The 17,954-nt window shown below is 37.8% G+C and overlaps 1 protein-coding gene across 1 annotated transcript in view; it reads left to right on the plus strand.

Annotated features, from left to right (window-relative positions):
- Nucleotides 1–548: 548 nt before the first annotated feature.
- st6gal2a (ST6 beta-galactosamide alpha-2,6-sialyltranferase 2a) overlaps nucleotides 549–17,954 on the plus strand; it is a 50,645-nt gene continuing 33,239 nt past the window's right edge. The window contains exon 1 of the mRNA XM_053626597.1: nucleotides 549–756. The gene's annotated coding sequence lies outside the window, so the exon portion shown is untranslated. The remainder of the gene's footprint in view (nucleotides 757–17,954) is intronic.

The raw sequence follows: 17,954 nt of genomic DNA on the forward strand, positions 1-17,954 counted from the left end.
ATAGATGTTGGATATATATGTTGGATCAAAAAATATATTTTGATAGATGTTGGATATATATATATATATATATATATATATATATATATATATATATATATATATATATATATATATATATATATATATGGTCATTGTTGACAACTTGATGTAGTATACGTGGAATAGAAGACTTCGGGACATGCCGTTACAATAATATACACAACTTCAGGGTGGTAATTGCATCACACCTCTCTGTCATTGATTATTTTACTCAAACGGATCTCCCTGTCATGGTTTATTCGTCATCTATGACTTAGAAACAGTCTCCCAGTCTATCAGTCCCCCTCCCCCCCCCCCCCCAATTTCTCCCTATAGGGCAGCAAAGTGGGTTAATGTCTGTGTAGAATTTCTGTGTGGTTCCTCTGGGTTCTCCAGAACTCTGGAGTACCAGAACTCCACCGCTGATAAAGCGGATATTGATGATGAAGGAAGGATTGAATCGATTTGTCCTCAATAACCTAGTGAGAAAAATTTGAGTCTGGCAACCCTTTATGTGCGGCGCAGAACTATGCCCTCTTCCGGCCGAACTGGGAGCGCCTGCAGCGTGTCCTCCCCCACAGCTGGATAACAGTGCGATAAAGGCTGGAAAACACACATGCCCGTCTCAGCATGCTTCTCACTCACTGTACCAGCACGCGCACGCAGTAACAGAGCGTGAAGGTGGAGGAGAGCTGCAAATACATTTAAAGGACAATGAACGCGGGCTGATTTCAGGTAAGAGGCGCGTCCATGGCGTTGGTACTGAGTCGTTCAAGGCCGGCCGATAACCGCTTTGTGCTCGCAAATTACAAACGAATTGCGGGGGGAAATGGACGCAAATCCACAGATACCAGATCCGTCGCGCGTGCACAGTGGCAAAGCAACGTGCTTAGAGTCTGGTCTGTTATCCATTAAGGGACATTGGGTAGATATTAGGAAACGTGCAGCCACGAATCCACGTCCTCTAATAACCAACTAACTGGATTGCGGCTGTATTACGGGCATTGTCTAAACCAGGTAGAGCATCGAGGCTTTAATTCGGAGCCAAAACAAACAAAGCAGGATGAGTTGCAGTCTGTGTTTCATTCATTCATGCATGTTTGTAAACGCTTGACTGATGGTACTGCATGTTCCGAGTTGTTTTGTGATAATCACTGTAACTTTACCATAAAGACGTCTAGCATTGTGTAGCGTTGTTGTTGTTTTTGTTGTTGTTGTTGTTGTGTTTTGTTTTTTACACTACTGTATTTTACTGCTTTTGGTATATGACCATACAGCATGCACAGTTCCCTGTAGACTGAAAGTGGGCGTTGTTGCAAGCAAGCGTCAATTAGGACATTTAAATTATATTGAGTCTGGATTTGAATTTCTGTCCAAAATGCACACCATGGAGCTGCTTTGAAAGTCATATTGGATAGTCTTTAAACAATAAATGTTTGTGGGGTTTTTTTTTGTTTGTTTTTTGCATTTTATAGAAACAGGATGTGATGGATCAAAGCAGCTTGTGTTATTAAACAAACAACATTAGATTGGAGGCCATAATCTTACATGCTCATGATGTGAAACTGAAACTGGTCTCTTGCTCATGACCATTTACTGGTTTTAACATGGAAAATTCAGCTTGGTCTGACCATCTGCTAGAACGTTAGCCAAGCTTGTCATCTAAACTGATCAATAAATGTTTGCTATTGCCTTATTGTTGTTATTTTCTTTAAAAATGATTTGTCTAGGATGTATTATCAGCGATAATTCAGAAGCTGTTTCTGTTCTAACAGCATGTACCAACTGGCAAAGAGGGTGTACTAGTCAAGATTTTTCAGTAGGGTTTCCAACATAATAATTGTGCGGTGTAGCACATTGATAGCCATCTTTCTCAGGTACTCACTTATTCTGATGACCGTTAATTTAATGAAAATAACATTTATTTCCCACTGAGTACTGTATGAGACTGTGGGGAAAGTTCATGGACATTCTGTGCTGTGCCGGTTTGGCCTGACTAAAATTAGCCCACTAAATACTTCAGTCAGTCATAATTAACTTTGTCATTGAAAACTAATTTTTTCTCTGTGAAATGTTCCATTAATGTCAACTAATGTGTGTTTAAAAAAAAAAAAAAAAATGATAAGGCATGCACACTCGATTACTCCAATGGGGCAAATAGTTGTAGAGAGTGGGTAAATAAATAAATAAATCCTTTCTCACTAAACATATGACTACTCTTGGATTACTGCAGTTGGTTTTATGCTGACAGGAGCTTACAGCTTGGCGTGTAGTGTAGACACGTCCATACACGTGTACAAGTTGCAGAAACTGTTGAAGTTTTCATAGTCAAAGTAAGTTATCAACAAGTTTGCTTTTGATGTTTAGTTTTCTCCTGAGAGAATTTGCAATGGAGGGAGTAACAGCAGTCATTATGAGAGAAATACTGGGCTATTTGTCCTGTTGTGCTGTTTTGTACGCTGCTCTAATTATTTCCAGAAGTGGGTTTGTGGTGGGAGCGGAGGAGAATTTTCAGGCTTCATTCAGAGTGGCCTATACTAGCTCCAATAATTGGACAGCCAATAATACTCCTTCATCAATATTTTGAGGTACTGGATTTTTGATTTCCATGAGCTGTTAGCCATAATCATCAAGATTAAAACAAAAAATTGCTTGAAATATTTCACATTATGTGTAATGAAGGTCGAATATATGAAATTTCCACTTTTTGAATTAAATTACAGGGGAAAAATGAACTTTTCCATGATATTCAAATTTTTTGAGATGCACATGTAGTTTTCCTTTGCAGTTAACATTTATTACTAAAGAAATGTGAGTTCTTTGCTCTTACAATATTCAGTTGTTTATGTCCCTTTTTATGTTTCCATACATCTAATTGTGAAGAGAACTTGGTGCTAATCATTCATCCAGACATGCCAGAGAGAAGTCTGGTGTGGTGTAGGTAGGACTGGAATAGACTTCTGTGTAGGCTGACGGGTTAAGGCCAACATCTGTAAGTCCTTGATGTCTTCAGCTGGGGCTCTGAAAACTTGCAATAAAAATAATACAATTCAAAAAAGTCATACCCATTACAAAGTATCTCATCTTGTCACTGGAGTATTCCCATCACTGTGACTCTTGTGATGCCTATAAACTCCAACAAAGGTTCTGAATATTCCTTTAACATGGCATGTTATGAGATGTTCACTGACCTTGACGTTTTAATTTACATGTCATTTTTGTTCCAAGAGTAGACAAATTCATATGCATCAGTTAATGCGCAGGAAACATATGTTTCATTTTCACTGACACCTGTTTTGAGGGTGTTATTCTGTACCATGTATGTTTCATGCATGCATTTGTAAATGCCACCTGAGTAGATACAAAAGCATACAAAGATGGAAAACTTTAATCAGTGTTATACATGTGAAAGCCTTTACCATTCAGTAATGTGCTGTGATGCGGCTCTGTTTGAGATTAAAAACACATTACAAGTTACTACAATGTAAAATATTTTCATCTACACTCACTGCCCACTTTATTAGGAACATCTGTACACCTGCACGTTCATGCAGTTCTCTAATCAGCCAATCATGCAGATACAGATCAAGGAGTTTAAGTTAATATTCAGATCAAACATCAGAATGGGGACAAAATGTGATCTCTATGATGTTAACCGTGGCATAGCCGTTGCTACTAGATGGGCTGGTTTGAGTACTTCAGAAACTTCTGATCTCCTGGGATTTGCACACACAACAGTCTCTAGAATTTGCACAGAATTGTGTGAAAAACATCCTGTGAGCGGAGGGTCTGCAGGCTGAAACACCTTGTTGATGAGAGAGATCAGAGAAGTCTATAGTAATTCAAATAACTACAACACCAGAAAACCACATCGGCTCCTGTCATCCAAGGACAAGAATCTGAGGCGATCATGGGCACAGACTCGCCAACAAATTTTTCAAATCTTCAGCTGTCCAGGTTCGGTGAGTCTCTGCCCATGATAGCCTGTTCTTGGCTGGCAGGAGTGGAACCCAATGTGAACGTTGTATGCGTTCATCTGAACTGATTTGCTGACATCAAAATGTAGACGGTGAGCGCTAGCCAATGGGAGTTCTGCTTGCGCATTAGTTCCGTTCGTTAGTTCCGGAGGCTTCTGCTTGGTCTTAAAGCCTTCGTTTTTCGCGAATGGCTACATTGCGATTAATCTAAATAAACTTTATTAAAATGTAATTATTATTTCTCTAAATGTGAGCGGGACATGCCTCCTCCAAGCTATAAAGGTTTCTACACCCCTGCCCATACACCATCGCAGCCTTGAGCGAGCGTCATTGAGCTTTTGATAAAGGCATTAACAGTTTTGTGGCTTATTTCTGCTTGAAATGACCTTACTGTCTTAAAGTTTAGAAAATAATAAAGCTATAAAGTCATCAATGTTACGTCTGTGGTGTTGAAGTTGCCAATTTAAATTGTTAAAATGAGTCCAAGATTTACCTCAGACTTACCTGCTGCTTTAGCTCACAGTGATAAATTACAACATTATGAAATAGAAACATTATAAAAGCTTCAAAATATAAAGCATTACCGCTCTAAAATGATATTTAACATTAAACGTGGGAACCACTAGCTGTATTATTGTGATGAACAAAACGTGGCAGTTGGCCGGACGTCTCTTTGCTATCTGGGATATGACAGCATGGCTGTGGCAGTATTCAGAAAATTACACACGAAGACACGTTCAATATTTCATTAATTTTTGCTGACTGACTACTTAGCAGGATTTGCAAGGAGTCTTCCAGGTGGTCCTCACCGTGGTGTTTCCTTGCTTGTTGCCACATGTTGGGGAGAGAGAGAAAAGCAGATTTCCATCTCTTTGTGCGTGATTGTTAATTGTGTCCACTTGCTCAATTTCTTAAGTTGTTGTTGTTAAAGATGAAGAATATTGATATGGAATGAGTAATAATTGTAGTTCTTGAAACTGATCAGTATAATTACTCCATTCTCAAATATTTTGATGGAAATTTACAAAAAAACTTAAAAATATAATTTGTTAGTCAAATGCTAATTTCTTTTTGTGAAATAAACTTAAATAATATATGTAAATTTTAGACAAAATTATCTGTACGATTTTTAGGCATTTATTTTGTTATGTCCAACTCAAAGAATCACTTAATTGATATTCAGAGATTTTATTAAGGTAGTATAGCTTTTTATTCTTGTGATATTTACAAAGCCACTAAATTATTTTTTTAGAGTGATGATGCTGCTAACAAAATGCTTCACCATGGGGATGGTGATCTTTTGGTGGGGCTTTTTTTTTTTTTTTTTTTTTTTTTTTGCACCATACCTTTTGGAATTATGGAATTATTATACCTTTTGGAATTGATCTCATCAGACCATAAGGTATGCCACATGGGTTGGGGTGATTTAGTTGAGCTTGGATATATATTTTTTTTTGTGAGAAAGGGCTTCCACCTAGCCATCCTACCCCATAACCTAAACATCTGAAGAATGAGATATTGTCACATGCAGAGAGTAATCAGTACTTGTCAGATATTCCTGCAACTCCATTAATGTTGCTGTAGGTCTCTTGGCAGCCTCCCTGGTAAGATTGTGTCTTGTCCTTTTTATATATATATATATATATATATATATATATATATATATATATATATATATATATAAGTATTGGTCACATCACTGTGGTGCTCCATTTTCTCTATGTGTTGATGATGGCCTTCAGTGTTCCATGGTACATCTAATGTTTTCGAAATTCTTTTATAACCCTCTCCTGATCGATACCTTTCAACAAGTGAGATACCATGCGCGATTTGTAAGCTCTTTGCAGACCATGGCTTCAGCATTTTGATGAAACCAAGAAGATGTGAAGAAACTCCTACAGAAACAGCTGATCTTGGCGTTAATCAGAATACTTTAATGACAGCAGTATGGTAATTACTTTTGAAAATGACATTGAATGTGATTGGTTCAACACAGCCACATCCCCAGTTATAACAGACTGTGAACACTTATGCAACCTGGTTATTGTAACTTTTTTACTTTTCATATTTTTCACAAAAAGGTTTCTGATTGTCCCACATTGAGGGTGGGAAATGTTATGGCATGATTTATCTTGGTTTTGTTTTTTTACATCACAAAAACCTGCCATTTTAACAGGGGTGTGTAGACTTTTTATATCAACTGTAGTTTTAGTATTGTTTTTATGAGTGTTGGTCTTTTTTAAATTTTGAAAAAGATGTCAGTTTGGGATCTTCTGAAAAAAGATACGTATGGATGTTGCATATTAAAAGAAAAGAATTAGAAGCCCCAGATTTTGACTATCATGTAAACAGTAATATGGTGAAACAGTCCTCCATTTCATGCCCATACCAGCTTGGATGCTGTTACCGATCAGTACGTTTCTATAACTGCCTTTTGTGTGCATGTAATCTCTTCTTTAATTTCCTCTCCTTCATAAATCAAAACAAACAAAGACAGTATCAATATAAATCTTAACACGGATGCAGTAAAGAAACTGTGTGACTCCACTCCTCTTATGTGTATGAGTGTCCTCTCAACTGTCCCCTGTTCTTAAAGGGCCAGTACCCAATTTTCCTTTGGTATCTATTTTAATGCAATAAATAAGGAATATTCATTTAAGCAATAAACGTGTAACAAAAATGGGGTTTACAAATGTAAACATTTAAAGGGCATTCATGTATTGTGAAATAGTCAAGCTTAACAAGCAGCTGAGCTTTGCAAATAGGCTCCTACAACTGCCTGTTTACTGGCTAATGTCTTCCACTTGTAATGTTCTTTAAAATAACATATATTAGAAGCCTGGAATGAGATTCAGAATGGCATTATAGCCCAAAGATGATCATACAATGGCAGATGGTGTAGTATTTGGAATACTTAACAGTGAACAGAGTGCGATATTTGATCTTGGGCTCTGTTTAAGAGTACATGGCACAAAAATGTGACAAAGCATGTGACAAATGTGGTGTTTTTTTATAGTGATTACAAGGTGTGGCAGTTACAATCAGCATGATTGAAGAGGGAGTCATCATGATACTGATTTCATACACTGTGGCCAAAAGTATGTGGACACCTGACCATCACACCCATATGCGGGCCTTCCCCAAGCTGTTGCCAAAAAGTTGGAAGCACTCAATTGTGTATATAATGTCTTTGTATGCTGTAGCATTAAGATTTCCCTTCACTGGTACAAAAGCGCTCAAACCTGTTTCAACGTGACATTGCCCCACGGACAAAGTGAGGTGCATGAAGACATAGTTTGCCAAAGTCCTTACCTCAACCCCACTGAACACCTTTGGGATGAATTGGAATGCAGACTGTGCACCAGGCTTACTCGCCTGACATCAGTGCCTGAATTCACTAATGCTCTTGTAGCTGAATGGACATAAATCCCCATAGACACATTCCCAAAGCCTTCCCAGAAGAGCGGGAGCTGTTATAACAGTGATTAGGGGATCAACTCCATTTTAATGCCCATGGTTTTGGAATAGACACATGTGGGTGTGATGGTCAGGTGCCCACATACTTTTGCCCATAAAGTGTAAGATACCCGTCACCCTCAGATCTGAGAGTGGTCATGGACATGTAGCATTGATGAGTGCCATTGTGCATGATAGAAGGGGTGTGAAAAGCACAAATCATTCTAGTGCGGTTCCCTCTAGACAACGATGATTCATTTGTTTAAAAGATTATTGCTTGACTAAAATTTATATAGTCACTCGCCTTGAACTTACTGATGTATTCTTTTGTATATTTACTTATTTTCTTTCTTTTTTTTTTTTTTTTACAAGTGAATTCAATTTAAATCGTATACAATTTCCCAAATCTAGCTAGTTTTAGATTGATCAGTCAATCATGTTATGGATAACTGACTGATGGCGACAAACACAAGCTCTTGCTCAGAAGTTATTTTTCTATATTTGAAACTCAATAACTGTGCCAGTTACAGTATTTTGCCCAATTAAGTTCTTTCGCATGTTGTGAGATATGAAAATCTAAGGAGATTAGAAGTTTCTGAAATATTCAGACCAGTCTGTCTGGAACTAATAACCATGCCATGTTCAAAGTCACTGAGCTCACATTTCTCTCTATTCTGAGATTTGATTATGAACATATAAAATTCCAATGTGCATATTTATGGATATAAATATTGTGTGTGTGTGTATAAATAGTATTTTGCATAGTGATCAATAAAACAATGACACAAATAAGAGAATAACAGATCACCTGTTCTAGAAATTTTTATAAAAGCCTTTTTTCTTCACCGGCCGTCTGTCTTCATTTTCGTTTGTTGTTCGTATTTGAGGGACACAGAGACACTCCAACTTATTTCTCCATTATCTCTTTGTTTATGTAATTTACCAAGCTGCTGTTATGGGTTTCACCAACCCTCAGTAGTCTCTATGATTTTCATGACAAAGAGGAGGTGTGTGCAGAGAAGCGGCAATTAATGAAAAGGTTATTAAGGATTTCAGTTTGATACAAAATACTGTAATTGTTTATAAAATCTACTTAATATGAAATGCCATGCTGCTATAGAAGCCAGTAATGAGACAACATTTGCTGAAGGCCATTCATAGCGTCCCTGTGTTTGTTGGGTGTGTGTAGAACTGCAGTCTCTTCTGTCATTGCAACTCAAAGACTGACACCTCAGACAGTCTTTGTATGCTGCTGCCTTCTCATTTCTTTCTCTCTCTCTTTTTTTTTTTTCCCTTCACTTTTTTTTTGTCTAATGGACTGTGTGGTATTAGGATAGTGTTTGGCATGCAGCACTGGGCAGACTGGCTGAGGCACAGAGAAACTTGAGATGGAGACTACAGAGCAGCCGCTATGAGCTTGGTACCACCAGGGTAAACTTATCCGTGCCTGCCGAAAGCCACGGTTCTCTGCCTTACACAGACTGAATGCACTTCAATTAGAGGCACACAAAGGAAGTTTAATGGAGTCTTACTAGAAACTTGTAAGCATTTGCCCTGGGTGTAATGCCAAGTCACACTACAGTTTTCACCGAACATCTTTAATTTTCTGAAAATATTTCATGCATCATCCAGCAGGAAGCTCTGTCATAACTTGTCTGTATCTGATTTCCTCTACCTTAGTGCTGACTGTTTATGTGGTTTATGTTTTAATGGCAGCTCTGCTCTTAAATTCTTTAAGTTTATCAAGATATTTATTTATCATTCATTCATATTCAGTAACTACTTTACTGGTACTGGTTAGGATCATGGTGGTTCTAAAGCCTGTCCCAGAAAAACACAACAGTAGTATAAAACAAACCTTGCTGACTGGACTCAGCCAGGGATTTAAAAGGTTTACCAGAGCCTATCATGTTGTATTCTGTTTGATGAAAGTCTGCTGCATGGCTCACAGTAAAGAACTAGTCTAAAGAGACCAAGCTCACTTTATCTGCAAATATTCTGCTGTAGATACCTTTGATGCAAGAGAAGAGCATGGGACTGTGGTGAAATCTGATAAATGACCTTTTGTCAGTATGAATAAAAAAAAGGTTGTCATGGAAGAATGACTTGGGGGGGGGGGATATATAGTGTGTCTTTGTACGTCAAGCCAAGTGTTTTTTTTATTTTATTTTATTGTCATTCCTCTATTATACATCCTCTTGTATACGTTGTAACGAAATGGCTTTTCTTCAGGACCACGGTACAACACGGAACAGTACGCAAGACTACATAAAGTGCAAATACACAACAGTGTGAGGCGAGTGTAAAACAATAAATACACAGGACATGGACTGTAATTGTAAACATGGACTGTACTACCCTCTGTACTGTACAAACACTTGATTACCCTAAAGGGGAATAAAAATTCATAACCATCAACATGATGTACACAAATCTGCAGATTTCTTGCTTGGTTGCAAGTACTTACATGCAGTTCACATGATAGCAAATCTCACACATTCTTAGTGGTCTAGTCTATTCACTGTTTTTATGGTAACTAAGGCGATAGAAATCCAATTTTTTCAAGGCTCATTACAACACCTAGTATACACTTTTTAGTTAAAACCATGACAGGAAAAAACAGGAACGAAGTCAAAACACAGGAACAAGGAAGTAACCACATGAAACCTCAGGTACTTTATTACATAGGGTTGACAATGAAGTTATTAAAATAAATTAAACCAGTTAATTAAAAGATGATGATGATAAAACCAATAACATAATTTTTTTAAATATTACATGCAATTACAGTCAATAAAATGTGTCTCTGACATACACACACACTATTTCTTTTTACACTTGGCTCCTTGCTCAAGAGTGGGGGAGTGAGCTGGGATTAGTAAGGTGAGATAGCTCAATCTAGGCTAGGACACAGTGCCCGATCTGGGCTTGAAGGGATATAAACGCAGCATGTCTATGTGTGTAATTATAGGCCTGGCTCTGAGTGCTGCAGTGCTGGGCAGCAGAGCTTACAGCCATCACTCCACTGTGTGTGTTCCAGCCAGGTGGCTGCTATAATAAGCCCTCATTTGGTGTATGGTGACCATGACGGTGGTGTAGTTGATTGTGTCTAGGCTGGTTTGTTCAACAGATGCTGATTTTGGTTGTTTGTGTTGGTTTTTGCCTGATCTATAAAACTGCGTGTGTCTGTATGTGTGCAGTTACCGTTTGAAGCAGGTTTCCCAATTTATTTGTACCTGGCTAGCCATTTATCCATTTTCAAGCTAGATGATGGAAAACATTTATAGTAATAACACAGTATGCACGTCACTTAAAAAAACAATAGATGCAAACAAATTAAAAAACAAACAATAATTATGGAGTAACATCCTGTCGAATATATTTTTGCTCAATACCTGAACACATTAAATACAGTAAAAATGAAATGGTTAACTTGCATTGGCCATGTAGAGGATGTAATCCAGGTATTCACAGCTCACTCCCCATGAGTCAGGGTTTCTGCTTGAGTATTTACTCATCACACAGTCAATGAATTGTTGGGTGAGGCTGCTGATAAAAATGAGGGAACTTCCATGAAGTTTGTTCCTGGCATGCAAAGCTAGCCACATATTTGAATTGTAAGCTGAATTTGACACTTTTTAAATACAGAAACCTCAATTAGGCTTTTTGTTTATTTTGATAGCAGTGTGTCACATGTCAGTTAACAGTTTTATTGTTAATTGGAAGTGCTGCATTTCTGTAGATACCCAGAGTGGAGACAGTTCTCATCATTGTCTGTGAAAATTATGTTTGTGTATATTTTGTACCACACCGAGAGCCAATAGCCAAGCTTCTGCGAGGCAGAGTGTATGAATGCCTTATCAATGTTCTGGGCGTGGGCTGTAATTAACTTATTCATTAAGAAGTTTATGTTCAGTGACTAAAGCCAGGTTAAGACAGTGCTATGACACTGGTCTTAGTCAAGTTTATTACTTGTCACACTGTATGAGATGATCCAATTCAAATCTGAAGCTGAATTCTATAACTGACTATGATGACGTGTTCTCCATGTAAGGTTCTATTATGAAGATCCTGTAACAATAGGGTTAGGCAGTATGATGATCTGCCTACGTCAGCATTCAGTGTGATCATGCAGATAATGTACCCACATATCGCAAACAAACATTTTTCAAAGGAAGCTTGAGGCAAGGCCGGATTAACAGTATATGGGATTGGGCAAGTGCCCTGGGGCACCAGCCAATGGGGGTCACCAAATGATTTCGATAACAACTAGACCTTTAAAATATTTGCCATACTTGTATGTAATATATTATTTGCAAACAGATACAAAATTAACAGTTAATACATATGTGAGAGAGAGACATGCTGTTGTCGATTTATTCTTTGTGGCATTTGTCTTTTAACTAGTTGCTCAGTTAGTGGTGCTTCTGCAGTGTAAGTTTCGCTGCTGTACGTCTCTGTGGTGCTGAATTCAGCTGTTGATATGTTGCTTGCAATAGTCTTTCCTGGGATTAGCTTATGTGGTACATGTGTGCAATGTTTTTTAAGACATACTCTTTAATGGTTTTGCATGTAGCCCTAAAACAGGCCATTTATGATGGAAATAATGCTATTTAGCATAACATGTTGCATTGGCATGTGAGTTGCATTCAGATTTGAGCATCAGTAATGGCTAGGATGCCAAAGGCTCATGTCTATGTGTGGTGCCATTGTTTTTGGTTGAGTCTTACATTTTTCTGTAGTATGTGTGGTGAGCCTGTACTTTAGCTATAAATTAATGTAAATCTATGGTCTTTATAGCCATAGTAAATTTAACTTTTTTACATGTAAAGTGGGCGGAGGGGGGGCAATTCAAGTGTGTTCACCCTAAGACACCACACTGTGTTAATCTGGGCCTGGCTTGAGGTAATTAGGATATTTTTTGTCAGTTAGCATGTTTCATATATATATTCGGTCATTGCCACTACTGTATTTGTATTTTGTGAGATTCGTGTAATCCTACAACCCCTGGCAAAAATTATGGAATCGCCACACTTAGAGAATGCTCACCCGGCTGTTTTTTTACTTCGTAGCAAATAAACAATTCACAGCTATGATGCAAAACAATTTTTGTTTAATAGCTGAACCTTCTGGCTTTTTGAAATATACCTCAAACAAATTAAATGAAATTATTTTAATTAATGGCAATGGCATTCTCTCATACCCCCCGATCAAGTACAGGAAATAATTATGGAATCACCTTGTAATTTGCGTTTCTAATACAAATACCAGCACAAGTCTAAAAATGCTAATTAGCGTGCAGTTAAAAAAGAGTGCTTACAGACCTTTACCTGGCCCCAACTAGAGTGGTCAATTGAAACCATGTGGCAAAAGTTGGTTGTTCCCAGCTAGCTGTGTCTAAAATAGGGGTTGTGAATAAAATCAGGGGCCGGACCTATATTTAGAGGATTCTTTAGTTTATAGAGGAAATATAAGTGTACTAGTATCTGTATAAAAAAACGCTCAATTCATTAAACAACATTTTCATCAAAATAACAAGGTTTTAACAAGGCTTCATCTGTCTACCTATTTATCTAATTTATGTACCTACCAGGATCTACCTAATGGTAATATTCCCAAATAAATAGCAACCTTCATCCATTTCCCAAATATCCATCTACCCATCTATCAATATATCTATCTAATTTCCTGTTGTCCTACCTCTCTATGTGGCTCTACCTAACGGTAATCTACCAATATAAATAGCAAACCCTATCTATCTGCCTATCTATGTATGCACCCGAATCTACCTAACGGCAATCTACCCATATAAATAGCAGCTATCATCTGTTTCCTATCTATCGATCGATCAGTCGCATGTATAATAGCAATTTCACTTAAATAATATAGCCCCCTCGATCTGTTCCACTAGGAGAAAAGTAAAAAGAGAGGGAAGGGGAAGAGAAAAGGAAAAAAGGTGAAGAAAGAGAAGGGAAGGGAGAGAGAAAAGAGGGAAGGAAAAAAAACACTAAGTCTCACAAATACTAATGATCTGCTGTCCAGCAGACACAAACACTCTATACCTTAAAACTACACAGAATAAAACACCCTGGTTATAAACATGACTGCCGTATATAAATTAACTGCACTGACATCTCATTCCTCTGCCAGTGTTCCCCAAAAAACACCACACCACCACCTTTTACCCTCTGTTGTTTATTGTGGTTCTTCTTCTTTTTTTTGTCCATGCCCTTGTTGTATGTTTTAGATACACATCACCATGCTTACATACAAAACCACCCAATAAAATAATACTAACAAGAAACCTAGTGGCTTCACAGCAACACCCACATAATTCCATTAGCATAACATCTGACATTTACACATCAACAAACAAGTATAGTACATCACTGATAAACACAGCAAGAAATCTCACAAAAACATGACATCAATCAAATTCCTGACTTGGAACATTTGTGGTATTGGCTCTCCAGTTAAAAAAACCCAAAGGACTACAGCATCTCACTACACTTAACACAGATATATGCTTACTTCAAGAAACGCATCTCTCAGAATCAGACAGTCACAAACTGCACACTCCACAATTCGACCACATTTTCTCTGCCCACTACAGCACCAAGAAAAGAGGTGTAGCAATCTTGATGAACAGAAAAATCATATTTAACCACAACACTACTATTAACATGACCCCGAGGGGAGTTGCATTATAATAAGCACCTCTATCAACAACACCCCAGTAACTGTAGTAAATATATATGGACCAAATATAGACAACCCCTCTGCCTTCTGTACCCTTTTCACACATATCGCCAACTTACTGGACTGCCCCATCATAAATGTTGGTGACTTTAACACAATCATCAATCTAGAATTAGACAAAACCACTATTATACAAAAGACACGGAACTGGCAGACCTCCGAAACAATGACAATATATGTCAGGCTTTGGACTTGTTGGTTGTTGGCAACTGCAACACCCAAAGGACTCCAAGGAATGCACATATTGCTCACCGTACGCACTCTCGCATTGATTACTTTCTACCCAGCAACTCATTAATACTAGCTGTATCAATCACACAAATTCACTCCATTACAATCAGTGATCATTACCCTGTATCCTTCACCTGGAATAGAAACTACCTTTAAAAGTTTTTAGATGCCGCTTTAACACATCACTGCTCAGAAATCTGGAAATTGATAGCTTCATCAAAAGAGAATGGGCGTCCTTCATAGAAATAAATGATTCACCAGAAACCCCAACAACACTACTATGGGAAACAGGGACAGCTGTTCTCAGAGGAAAAATTATATCCTATGCATCATATAAGAAAAAGAAAAACACTGAAAATGAAAAGAAGACAGAACAAAGAATTAAGGACAATTTAACAGCAATCAACCCGACAGAAAGCACAGGAATGGAATAAAGGAAATTCAAACTACAATATAATGACCACATAAATGGAAAAAAAAAAACCCCAATTCCTAATACAAAGATTCAGACACAAAAACTTTGAATATAATAATAAATCTGGAAAATTCCTAGCAAACCCTCATAAAACGAACAACTATCAAGAATTCAGTAGGAAAGACCATACAAACCCCAGAGGGAACTGATAATACATTTAGATCATTTTTTTCTAAACTTGTACTCATCACCTGCAGATCTGGACACAGAAGACATTAATAATTTCCTAAATAATATCAAATTACCAAAATTAACCAAAGAACAAACAATTTCTGTAGATAAACCAATAGAACCAGAAAAGATCTGTAACGCCTTTAACAGCATGTCTGATAATAAAGCACCAGGTCCTGACGGTTTTCTGGACAGTTCTGGACTATCCTGGCACCACTATTCAACAGATTAGTATGCGAAATTAAAAAGAATATGGCCCTATCGACAGAAATGAATACCACCAGTTCACCCAAAACCCAACAAAGACCCCACTTTACCCTCTAGTTACTGTCCTTTATCACTGATCAACACAGACACAAAAATAATAAGTAAGCCTATCTAAACCCTAGCTAATAGAAATGAAACAGTTATCCCTTCAATAATTAACCCAGATCAAACTGGATTGATTAAAAACAATCAACCACTAACATGTGTAGATTCCTTAACGTGATACATTGCACATTACATAAAAATCTAGACTCAGCAATAGTAACACTTGATTCAGAGAAAGCCTTTGACAGTGAACTGGAAATTTCTACTCACCATTCTTCATAAATTAGGTTTTGGTGAATCATTTATTTATTGGATAAAAATAGTCTACACATCACCAAAGGCCACAGTTATCACTAACGTAGTGATATCACAAAGTTTCACTCTACACAGAGGCACTAGTCAAGGATGCCCACTCTCTCCATCCCTGTCTGCCATTTTTATAGAACCACTAGCTGCAGCAATAAGACAAAATGCAAATATTAACTTGTCTTTTTAAATTAATATTGTCTTTTATAATTAATGTCTATAATTAATTAATTAATTATAATTAATGTCTTGTCTTGTCTACTCCATCTTGTAACTGACCTCTACATGCCCTGCACCCACCAGTCACCCATAATAACCGTTGAATACAAAGCATGAAAACATTAATAAAATAAATAAAGTCTTAATGGTCTTCCAAAGTGTGTGGGGGGCGGCGACGGGCCCAAAAACAATTGAAATACCTTTATCGAGTTTCGCATTTTAGTGATCAGCTGCTTTTTACCTTGGAGTTTTACATTAAAAGCACTGAGGTGCTCTGTTATGTCACAAAAAAATGCCAAGTTGCTCAGCCATTTTTCATCCTCAAGCTCGAGGATGACCTTTTGTTTGCTTTCCATGAAACGAGCAATCTCAATGCGGGTATCGTAAAATCTTCACAGTACTTTACCCTGACGTCTGTGTGTTATGGCACATCCTCATGCACAAAGTCTTCCTCCTCTAAAAGTGCCCTAAATTGCCGGTGATTGCCCTATGAACGAATAAAGTTTACTGCTTTCTTTACAACTGTCATTACATGTCCAATGCCCAACGCCTTTCCGTCAGGTTTTCTCCCATGTTGCCCCACCTTTACTCTAACTAAAATGACCAAACCACGGACCTCCCTGCACATCGCAGGTTCACCATTTGTTGTTAGCCCAACAACTTTATTCCACCGCAATTTCATGTCATTGATGCACTGCTCCACTTGTGAGAAAATGTCCTGTCTGGTTGTTGTCCCGTGAATCACTCTTAAATCCTAAAGTTCCTCAGTGATGGAAAACTGAGCGTCTACCCCTTGAATTAATATAGAGAGCTGGGCAGTGTCCGACCTGTCTGCACTCTCATCTACAGCCAGTGACTATGCAACAAATTCCTTAGCTTTATCTTTTTAGCTGGATCTGTAAGTCAGAGGTCAGCTCATCCACCCAACTAGCCACGGTGTTTTGAGAGGCTGATGTTAGTAAAGGCTTGCTTTTTGTCATACCTATTCAATACAGTTTTTAATAAATTCCCCCTCTGTGAACGGCTTGCGTGCTGTCTCCGCTGCAATTATGAAGCTTGTCTTCACAGCTCCCTCACTGTGACTGTTCATGTAAACATGTTTTGCTGTTGCTAAAGTTTGTTTGACTTTTAGCAGCCGCAGTTCCATGTCCATGCTTCCATATCCGTCATGATTCGTTTTGAAATGCCTCCTAAGATTATACTCTTTGAAAACTGCTAGTGACTCTTGACACATGAGATTCATTGGCTTTTCTTTGTATTCACAGAATTAATATTCTGTTTCCTATCTCTGTCGGAATTGTCTGTTCACTGTCCACAGATAGCATCTACAATGTATACAGTTATAGCCGTATTCTCTGATTAAAAATTAGTGAGTTAAGTTGAGTGGAGCACGACAGCGCCACCTGCATCTCAATGTTGTATTGTTGCGGACGTATATTTAAACAGCACACGGGCCACATTAAATTGATTACCAGAATTTGTTGGCATGCCTGATTAAATGTCGTGGCAGGCCTTGTAATTGGCATGTAGTCTAAAATGTGGCAGAAGTATGCACGAAATAGGAACGTTATAAAAGGAAAACATATGGGTAGGAAGGAAGACGTCAAAGTGTCAGGATAGAAAACTCCAAGCAATGTGCCTTGAAAATAGAAAATGCACAACAATACAAATGAAAAACAAATGGACGGAAACAGTAGTCGATGTTTGTGACAGAACTGTGAGAAATCGATTGAATGAAATGGGATTTACATATAGAAAAGCCAACTGAAAACCAGTACTAATACCTAAACAGAAGAAAATAAGGTTACAGTGAGTTAAAGAGAAGCAATGGAGTGTGGATTATTGGATGAAAGTGATATTCAGTGATGAAACATGAATCTGCATTGGCCAAGGAGAACTTTTGTCTGGTGCGGTTCTAATGAAACATATAAAGATTACTTCCTGAAGAAAACAATCAAATTTACAGCTTTATTTATTATATGGGGTTGCTTGTCAAATAAAGGACCAGGGGAGACCTCAACAGTCAA

This window comes from Ictalurus furcatus, chromosome 6 (assembly GCF_023375685.1).
Source record: "Ictalurus furcatus strain D&B chromosome 6, Billie_1.0, whole genome shotgun sequence".
Lineage (NCBI taxonomy): Eukaryota > Metazoa > Chordata > Actinopteri > Siluriformes > Ictaluridae > Ictalurus > Ictalurus furcatus.